This window comes from Mizuhopecten yessoensis, unplaced genomic scaffold, assembly GCF_002113885.1.
Source record: "Mizuhopecten yessoensis strain PY_sf001 unplaced genomic scaffold, ASM211388v2 scaffold11161, whole genome shotgun sequence".
NCBI lineage: Eukaryota > Metazoa > Mollusca > Bivalvia > Pectinida > Pectinidae > Mizuhopecten > Mizuhopecten yessoensis.
The window spans coordinates 464,057-474,648 of NW_018408910.1; the positions used below are offsets into that span (position 1 = coordinate 464,057).

At 41.9% G+C, this 10,592-nt stretch overlaps 1 long non-coding RNA gene across 1 annotated transcript; it reads left to right on the plus strand.

The window, feature by feature from the left end:
- Positions 1-5,214: 5,214 nt before the first annotated feature.
- Positions 5,215-6,440, plus strand: LOC110467126. Its single transcript, XR_002464815.1, has 2 exons — positions 5,215-5,354; positions 5,927-6,440. It is a non-coding gene; the product is annotated as an uncharacterized LOC110467126 (long non-coding RNA).
- The last annotated feature ends 4,152 nt before the right edge of the window (positions 6,441-10,592 follow it).

The window sequence follows — 10,592 nt, forward strand, 5'->3', positions numbered from 1 at the left end:
ACCCTGTCATGGATGCATTCGTGTACAGGATCATAGTGGGAACCGGCTTGGACAAAGGAACCCCTCGGAGAACATTGTCCTGATGAGTCCATCAGCGTGCGTACTCCTTAGATGGGGAAACCTCCGACTATTCTCTGGAAGGAATGAAGCCAACCTTGAGTAAGAGTTTCAAAACCAACCGGGTGACCTGCACCAGAGACTCTCTCACTAGGTGAAGCATGAGGGAGTCGTCGAAATAGATGTGAACATCTATTCTTCGAGAGTGCAGGAATCGCACGACCACCTGCAGCAGCTTGGTGAAAACCAAAGGTGCAGTCGTGAGCCCGGAGGGCATGGCCCGGAACTGGAAGACCTTTCTGTTACTAGTAAAACGGATGTACTTCCGTGCCGACTTCTAGATGGAGATGTGAAAGTAGGTGTCCTTCAGATCTACTGAAGTCGCCCACATTCCCTCTCTCACGGAGGCGATTATACCCCGAGGAGTCTCCATCTTGAAGTGAGGAGAATATACGTGCTTCTTGAAGGCACTTAGATCTATGATGGGAGGGACGCCACGCCCCGGACTTCTTCCGAACCAGAAACATTCTGGAGTAGAACCTGGAAGTGCATCCCGACATAGGAACCTCCTCGACCGCGCCCTTGGTAAGCATGGTCCATACTTCCTCCTGGAGCGTCAGAGCCTTTTCCGGATCCCCCGGTGGAGGAAGAAAGATTAGCGGAATGCCTAACCCCTCCTTGATCACAGACAAGGCTCATGCGTCTTCCGTAATTTCCTTCTACTCTGGAAGGAAAGCAGAAAGACGACCCCCACAGGAAGATCTGGTCGAGGCAGATCGATACCTTGCCAGGCAAGAGAACCGTCTGCTGACCCGAAGCCTAATCCTGCGGGAGAAGGACCTTAGCTTGAGCCGAGAGGACTGCAGTCCTCCCGACCAAACTCGTCGTCTGACACGACCAAGGAGGGCAGAAGAGAGTCAGGAACCCTTCTTCTTACCCCCAGGAGGGTTCTTACCCTTCTTACCCTTCCATTTGTTGCCCCTGAAGGGAGGCTTATACTTGGGCTGCGCAGAGGACTGCGAAGCCGAATGTTTAGCCTTCTTCTTAGGAGGCGCTGCCCCCTGCGAGGTACTGGCCTTCTCAGCCTGAATCCTCTTCACCAGAAGTGCACAGTCCTCCTTCAAATCCTTCTGAACAGAAGGAGGGTCCCCTCCAAAAAGAGTGGACCCTGAGAAGGGGGCAGTCAACAATCTGAAGCGGTAAGGCTCATCGTCTGGGTGGTTTTTCAAAACTGAAAACCGCCTAGCCAACACGACATTGACGAGCGATGACACCTGTAAAGCTGTCAGCGCTCTCAATGCCCCGTTCAGGGCAGAGGTCACTCTGTCCTGGATGTCGGCCTGCTCTGTCTCGGTAATCCGACCCTCAGGCAAATCGGATACCCTATATAGACAAACCGTTAGGTAGTCTATATAAGACAGAATCTGGATGGAGAGACGCAGCAGTCTCTCCATCTTGTGGTGTTCTTTGGGACCGAACACCCCCTGGTCTGCCGATTTACCGGGCCAGGCTGCAAGTTCCCTCGATTCCAGCTTAGCTGGTTGAGGGGCAAGCAGGCCAGTATGTGTGGCATAGTCAGTGGCGTGCATTTCTGACAAATCGCCAACACTGAGCTGCAACCCAGCATGCCCAGGTCTACGGATTGAAGAAGAATTCTTCTCTAAAACCCGAGACTGGGCGGTGGCCAGAGCTGAAGACACAATAGTGCCTTCTGGCAGAGAGCGGTTCGACCGAGCGGACACCCGGGGAGCCACCAAAGAACAAAAGACTCGGGGACAGATGACGCCGAAGGTGGTGGGCAAACCTCCTCCCCAAGAATCCGGGAAACGTCGGCCCTAAGGCCCCGCATACCGGACAACACATGCTGGGCCTCAGCCTCAGCAGCCTCAGGGCCACCCTCATCCTGGAAGTCCTCCTCTAAGGGCAAGCCCTCCTGAGGACCGTCATCAGACGATTCGGAAAGACCAGCGTCTATCTCCGAGCAACCAGGTGAAAGATGAACAACATCATCGTCCTCTGCCATACCCGCGCCCTCAACGTCCATAGCCTCCACACCATCCAGACCAAAAGCCTCGGGCGGAGGAAATGGGCCAGCCAGTGGGGCCAACTCGAAAGAAGGCTCTCCGTACCGGCGTTTAGGTGCAGTGCGCCTAACGGTCGTGGCTGTAGGTTTAGGCTTAGTAGCCAAAACCCTACCCTTGGACCCAGAGACCAACGAGACTGCCCGATTACAGGTTTTCACTTCACCATTAAGCAAGCGTGCAAGAGTAAAACATGTATGTCTTATTCTGATTCTAGCAAAAACTACCTCCTTTCCTATAATGAAACTTATATCCTACTTATGTATTTAGATACTATGATTTCATTCCAGATCGCCCTAGGAAGTAATTTTACTTTTAATTTCATGAGATCATCTCTAAAAGTTACCAACCAATTAGAAGTTGAATTTAAGTGCCTCAAATAAGTTTCGAAATGGCAGCCAGATGTGATTTTAGATTAACAAGTCGATTATTCTTACCATGTTTCAGATATACCGAACAACTAGAACTTTAGAGGCAGCCTTGGTTTCCGGAGCTTTTGTCGCTTCTGGTGGAAGAGCCCCTGGCTCTTCCTCTCAGAGTGAACCTCCTTCGCCAGCCTCGGTCCAGGACGATGCAGTCTCGTCCGGAGATCTTCCACCTTCACGCGTGGAAACTATCTCAGGAGGCCTTGCTCAGGCAGGCTTTTCTAGGGACGTGTCAGATCGCATCGCTCGATCAATTAGGTCTTCCTCATCTGCCGTCTACCAGTCACAATGGAAGATTTACTGTGATCAATGTGTCGGCAGGAAGGTTGATCCGATCAAGGCTACTGTCCAGGTGATTGCGGACTTCCATCTTTGGCTGTTTAGGGACCGCAATCTTGCCCCTGGCACTATCGCTGGTTATCGCACGGCCATTGCTAGTGTTCTCTCTGTTCATGGTAGGTCGGAGGGAGGCTCGTCCTCCTCTCTTTCTGCCTTGATTAGAGGGTTTGGGTTGAACAGGTCTAGGGTCCGGCAGTTGGCTCCGCAGTGGAATTTGCCACTGGTGCTCGTATCGCTGATGCGGGCACCTTATGAGCCTTTAGCGTATGCCTCCTTGAAGTTTGTTACCTTCAAGGTGGTATTCTTTATTGCACTGGGCTCAGGTCGAAGGAGAAGTGAGATTCATGCCTTGTCTTATTACCCCTCGTGCCTCCGTTGGTCCAGGAATTACTCTGCCGTTACCCTTCTCACTTATCCTGCCTTTATGGCTAAGAATCAGGTTCCTGGCTTCTCGCCCGATCCGATTAAGATTCCGTCTTCGATCTCGTCTGTTTTTGCTCATTAAGCAGGGTCAACAGGAAATTTCCTCTCAGTCAGTGTCTAGATGGATCTGTCAGGTCATCAAGTACGGTTACGGCCACTCGGATGATCAGGGGTTCGGGCGTTGTATAAGGTGAGAGCTCATGAGATCAGGGCCCTTGCTGCGTCATGGGCCCTCCTCAATGGGTCCCCCTTTCAGGAGGTCATGTCCGCGGCCGTCTGGCGCGGACAGACTACCTTCCCAGATTTTGATCTCCGGTCCTTGGCTTCTCATTCTGATGGATTATATTCCCTTGGACCGGTGGTGGTTGCACAGTCTGTGGCTGTTCCTCCACAATAATTCAGTGATTTTTAATAGTATGCTATCAGGCACCACGGTGGTATACCTGCTCGTATCACGGGGAGGTTTTCCATTTTTTAATTACTTTCGGGGCTTAATTAGGGGGGTTCCTTGAACCTTTTCCCTACCTTGAGCATGTCTTGAGTTTGTTCCGTCAGCCTGGTCTGCCTGGATTCGAAGCCTCCACTACGGTAAGACGAATTCGCATACTTAAGTTATGGTAATTATTACTGAAATGAAATTGAGGCTTTTGAAGTAAAACCAATTTTCATGATGTAATACTTACCATAACTGTATGGATTCCCACCCTGTATTCCTCCCCCTGCCTCCTCATCACGGCTGCCTTTAGGCTTCATAAAAGGGGGTTTGAGGAAGGGAGATCACTCCGTGGCTCTGTCGTCGAGATATGGGTTACGTCATGGTAGGGAGGTAGGGATATTTGAATCTTTTGTTTTTGGGCTACAAAGATGGGTGTAGGTATTGTATATGCATACTAAAGTTATGGTAAGTATTACATCATGAACATTGGTTTTACTTCAAAAACCTCAAGTTTACGCCGGTATCTAAAGCCGATCTAATACACCACGATCACCTTGAAGTGGACAGTCGTACTGATTTTTATCTACAGACATCTAAATAAATTGATACAGGTAAACTTGTACCTATGGTTGGTACCACATACTAACATATGGAGACGGACGGGGACGGATTCACCTGGGAGTTCCACACAACAGCCGGGGCAGGTGGTGTCACCTGGTAGTACCTAACACCTCATACCGGGGCGGTGGGGACAGGGGTACTTGGTACCCCCAGGGCAAGTGGGGACAGGGGTACCTGGTACTCCCAGGGCAAGTGGGGACAGGGGTACCTGGGAGTACCTAACACCTCATACGGGGACGGGTGGGGGCAGGGGTACCTGGTACCACAAAGTTGGGTAGTGGGATAGTGGGCAAGTTACAACCCCAGTATACTACTACTAATAAGTTAGCTTCGAAATATTTTAACATCAAACTACAAACTCAAATGTGCTGATGAAATGTTGCTTAATGTTCACATTTGGAACTAAAAACTAAACAAGATTTAATCAAATAAATGGAATGAACTTTTGACAACATGCTGTTAAGTTTAATTTTTATGAGAGGTAAGAGTATTTTCGAAACTATTTTCGTTGGATTTGGAAACAATATTTAACATTTATCAAATTGTTATGAAATATTTTCTCTTATCTCTAATGATATGTCTATGACCATAGATAATTTTGTCACGTAATATTTGAGTAAATATTGATTGAAAGACAAAACGTTATTCAACGAATGACATGTTGGAAACCACTTCATATCTCAACACATTTAACTGTTGTGTTTTAATGGAACCGCAAACATGTATGTTTTGGTTGATAGATTGTATTTAATATTTTGTACGGAGTTCATTTTTAAGTATAGTGTATGGTGTCATTTATAACCGGGGTAAGTAACCTTAATAGTTAGGGATTGTTTGGCGGAAATGCGTCACGGGTAGACGTGCACGGGGTGAGCTGTTTATAGCGACATACATTGTTTCTGTGGCTTGTGTACCCGGTATGGATTATCGAAATATTACGGCATGTGGAACAGGCACAGAATACAGACTGTGGTAAGTGTACTTTCACTCTTTCTCTGTTCTGTTTTAGTTGGTATTATTGTATTGTACCGTCTTATTATCGGGTCAAACAATCTAGGTATTTGTGCGCTCCAGTCAGCCGTGACCATTGTTTAGCGTTTAGGTAGGAATGTGTTGTATTTATGTTGTTTTTATGCTAGATTTCATATGTTGTGGATGTATTAGTATCATATATTGACTATATGAATATATGTGATTGTTGTATATGAAATTATCTAGTTTGTATCGTATGATTTACCTATTCATAAATATATGGAAACCCAGTTATATTGTTACAGTGTTGAGTGTAGTGGGTACGTGCTTATGGAAGCCTTGAGGTGTCATTTTGCGGATTGTGCTTTTTTGTGTTATTTCGTGTATAAATTGGAGCCGCACATTAGTTCTGCGTATTTAAACATATTCTAGTAACTTATAAAGGATAGTTTACATTATCGTTAATTAAATAGGGTACACTTGATTATTATTCAGGACTTAGGCTATGCGTTAGAAAAGTATGAAAACGTGAGTGATGAGGTTAACTATGTTCGTCAATTAACTTATTGTAGCTTCGCATGACGGGTTAGCAGTCTCAACAAGTAAGTCAGGACCGGGCAGGTGTTCCCACCCATATTGCTACTTGAGCATCAGGACCGACCAAGAGGGTTATCTTTCACCAGGGTCTAGGCCAGCGAAGGGGCTATGTATGAAGATCATCATGGAGGCCAAGGTCGGCGACTTTATTAGCGACTGTTCTTCTGAGAACCAACCAACCATTGTGGTGTGCTGTCGTGTCATGGACACTAGTGCGGTTACCTAGCAAGGTGTATACAAGCATGGAACTGCTTGAAGATATTGGCTCTGGATTGAGCTGGGTCACGAGTCAGTGACTGTTGTGGGAACTTTGTTGTGGTTCCTGAGAACTTTGGTATTTATCATCGTCGTGGCCGTGTGTGAAGCGTCAAGCTACATATACAATTTATTACTTTATTGTAGAGAGTGTGTGAGATTGTGAGGGTGTATGGTATATATTTAATGCTTATATGTTTTTCATTGTAAATAAACATCATCATAGTTTTGTAATCCATTCTCTCAGTTTTTCTTTTCCCGGATCAACAACCGACGCTTGTTCCACGTTAACAGCATTAATACCGGTTTGAAATTTAGTGAGGTTAACATGCCAAACTTAATGTAATTCAGTGCTTATTACTTGTTAAACTTCAGGTTTATTTTGATGAATTAATGCAAAGCATGAAATATTAGTACACATTGATCATACATCAAAGATACATAAGAAATGGTGGTAAAATCGACATTTAATTAGTGCGCCAATGGCGTGTAGTACTATAAACTTACTTATTTTAGGCACTCAAATGTTTCGCTGTGTCGTAGGTAGCAATTTTGTAGCATTTTTGCCTAAAACTAATTCAACTTTATAGCGATCAAATCCTTAAGTATCATCATCTTTTGACATTGCTTTAATCATTCCCTCTTCTCCATCCTATAACTCCACGAAGTCACCGACATTTGCAGGCAGCCCTTCTTCACGAAAAGCAGCCATGTTGGCAGCAGACGACGTAAACAAAATAGGACGTGGCACAAAGCGCGTGAAAACAGTAATCCCGGTCAAAGTTCATCTTTTCGACCAATCACAACTCTGGAAGATTAGATACCACGGACGAAAAACACACACAAAGTGTATCTATTCAATGAACTTAAAAGATATTTTCAGTAATTGTTGAATGAACCTGTTGAATAAATATGCTTTTTAGAACGGATATTCCCCTCAGGAGCTCCTCTGCAATCCTTTGTGTTGCAACTATATGTTTCCAGTGTGTTGACACTGTATCTTGTAACTGTTGTGTATTTGTGTGCCGGCATTATTGTATGTTTCCTGTGCGTTGACACTATGGTATATGCTTTCCTGTGTGTTGACACTATGGTATATGCTTTCCTGTGCGTTGACACTGTTGTGTATTAGTGTGGTGACATATAGAGGATATCTAACAGTGTCTTTAGTAATACCAACTATATTTAGTCGCTCCTAACATTTGAAATATTTCACTCGCGCTGCGCACTCGTGAAAGATATCAAAATACCAGCCACACTCGTAAAATATATTTGGTTTTACTGAAGACACTATTAGATATACTGTTTATTACATTTTTTTCACGGAAACCTACCCCGGAACGAGATACGACACATCAAGATTACAATACTTGATCTTGATCCCTTTACCAATAGCATGTCTAGACAACCCTACACGTCAAAATATAGTCCTCTTTGCAAATATTTTAATAAAATGTAAAAACTCATCATTAAATTCTTTTAATAATTAAATAAATACAGTAGGTACTTGACTTCACATTGTTTGAGATGTACCTCCAGGGAAAGGGCTTGTATAAGCATTGCCTGTTGCCCAATTCCCACTAAATCGGATAGATTTAATAAAATATTTTTAAATGAGAACTATTAGTTTCCTTAGTCTATAGTTGTGTTTCCCATGTGCGTTGACACTGTCTACTGCTTACTTAACTTTTTGTCACTAATGGTTTATTTTATATTACCTGATACAGGTCAGCCATGGAACATACCATGCCCCTGTAAGCGCCAATGTATGAGGTATGAGCGACCAGGGAGACTATATCGTGTTCGGTGTGGAGGACAGACAGTGTTACCACGCTACTACCGTTGGAGCGGATAGTGCTCTTTGAATAGCTCATTGATTTAATGTAAGATATCCACATGGTATATATCTAACTAATAAAAAATATGCCTGGTACTTCTTTAAACAATAAGCGTTTTTTTCAATTTTATTCATCGCTTACCTGAATTGAAGCATTACTATGAAGACTTTTCCTGTAAAAAATAGCATCAGATGAAAGTGATAAGCGGTTGATACTAGTGGCTTGTTTAAACTTCATTTAGTGTATAAGATAATTCCTCAATGTATGCAAGATATGCAATACAGATATTGTCCTTATTTAAGATAGCCCAGGAAGATCTTGCTTTCTGACATTTTACTTATTTCAAAAACTTGATTTATGCTTAACATATTTAATTTCGAAAAGTTATGTTGTCTTAAGGTGAGGTGAAATAATCTTTATATTCACAATTGATGAGAGAACATATGATCTGTTCAACACTTTTGTGTTACATTTAGTCAATCCACCCACCTTTATTTTTTCTATATCACTTTAAATAATTATACATGTACTTACATATATAAATATGTCTTGGTAACGCCTTCTGGTTAATAATGATTCTAAAAAAAACATTTTTAATTGTCCATGTATGACCTGAAGAGATGACTTCAACAGCAAACACAAGGCGTTATCTTCAGTTTATCAGTAAGGAAGGATAAAAAGTTAACACGATGTTGGATGAAAATCATGTTGTTTATTTTGATATCATTCTTGAATTGAAATAAATGTGTGAAATCAATAACCACTAAACCGTTGTTATTTATTAAATTAAGAGCGGTTTGTAGAGGTTGAACCTGAGGGTGCTAATTTTTACGAACCGATCAAATACTGGGCTATGCAAGAGTCATGATAAATCACCAAGAAAAGGTCTCAAGGATCCCCATACCGATATCAAAAACTGTACCTATGTGTGGAGATTATTTTGCGTGTATGATTATTGCATTGATACATTGTAGAAAGTTTATAGAAATAAATAAAAAAAACAAAAAAAACGGCGATAATGTAATGTATGAGTGTAAAAATATGCAAATGGGCCAGACCCGAATTCGAACCCTCGGCACTCGATAAGCATACATGTATGGTCGCTCAATTGAACTATCTGGTCAACCCTGCTACCTTAGCTCAGTTGCACTAGTTATATCCAAAGGGGAGGGTACTCTAAGTACGAAAGTTACAGTGGAATCTTTTATTGTTTTGCCTGCAGTGAAACAGTGATCCTTCTACAAGTATACATATTATATATATTTATAGTGTTTATATGTTTTAGTTCAGACAAACCGTAACTAACTTAGTTGCCTCCCTTCCTACAATTAATTTCAGTAGTATTCAAGCATTTGAATCGAACTGACTTTTTGTATCCTGATACAGCACCGATCAAAGTAACATATCGATAGCACCTTAAAAGTAGAATTCCTATGATTTAAGCACCTCATCATAATATAGTTGTATATTCTTAATGTGATATTGACATATTAAACTGTTTACCTGATAACGCTTTAGTATTACAATCACTGTTTAACATAAAAGCTGATTATTTAACGATGTCACAGTTTTGCCAGGATAACGTACAGTGTGGCAATATGTTTTAATTATTGGGCAAAAATAGAACCAATATATTTTAAGGTTGATCATGGATAAAGGGAATCTTAGTTTAGGCGGTCATGAAAGAATGGTCAAGGTAGTTAAAATAAAAAAAAAAAAAACAGTTGCATATGTCAATAAATTTATGAAAAAATTATCAACTATGATTGATAATACAGATATCACTTGCAATTTAAAAACAGGTATATCAAAATATACAGACCGTAGTTTCATATAAAACAATACACGTTTTGAAGAACAATTTTAATGATATAAACTATTCTCACAATTCAAAGTGAATAATTTGAAATTCAGGATTGAAGTCCTTTTCCACTTCCTCCCTGCAAAAAAGTTTCAAAATATTTGGTTTACGTTTTATGATTTTACTATATTTGTTCGCCTGAGGCTCGCAAACATGAACAATTCAATACTTGTATCATAAATCTAATATGAAGGGAAACTTATGACAGATCCTTTATATCGGTTTAAGCAATTGGTCTGATATATGTGATGAATCGGTTTCATCCTTCAGCAATGGTAGCTCGAAACAAAATTAGCTTTATTAGAAGGGCTTCACTGTAATACTTATATTATAACATTTTGATATAGAACGGAAATTATTTCAGAACTTTCCTTTTTAAAATGAACCATTTAAGATACATGTTATTAGTTTCACATACCTGTTAGTGAATAAAGGAATGAAATACGCCATAGCAACGTCACCGCGGGCAACATAATATCCCAACGCTATTATCTTTAAGGCTACAAGCACCCGCTGCACTAGTACCATAGTCGCAAAGTCTTTGGCATGTGCATTGAAGCTGCATACCTAGATAACAATAAATAAAAAACAGGTTAAACGGGAATGAACTTAAGGATCCATGTGCCGCTGTCATAAAATATAACCATTCACTGAGACTTCTTTTGGCTTGACACATGATAAGTTATT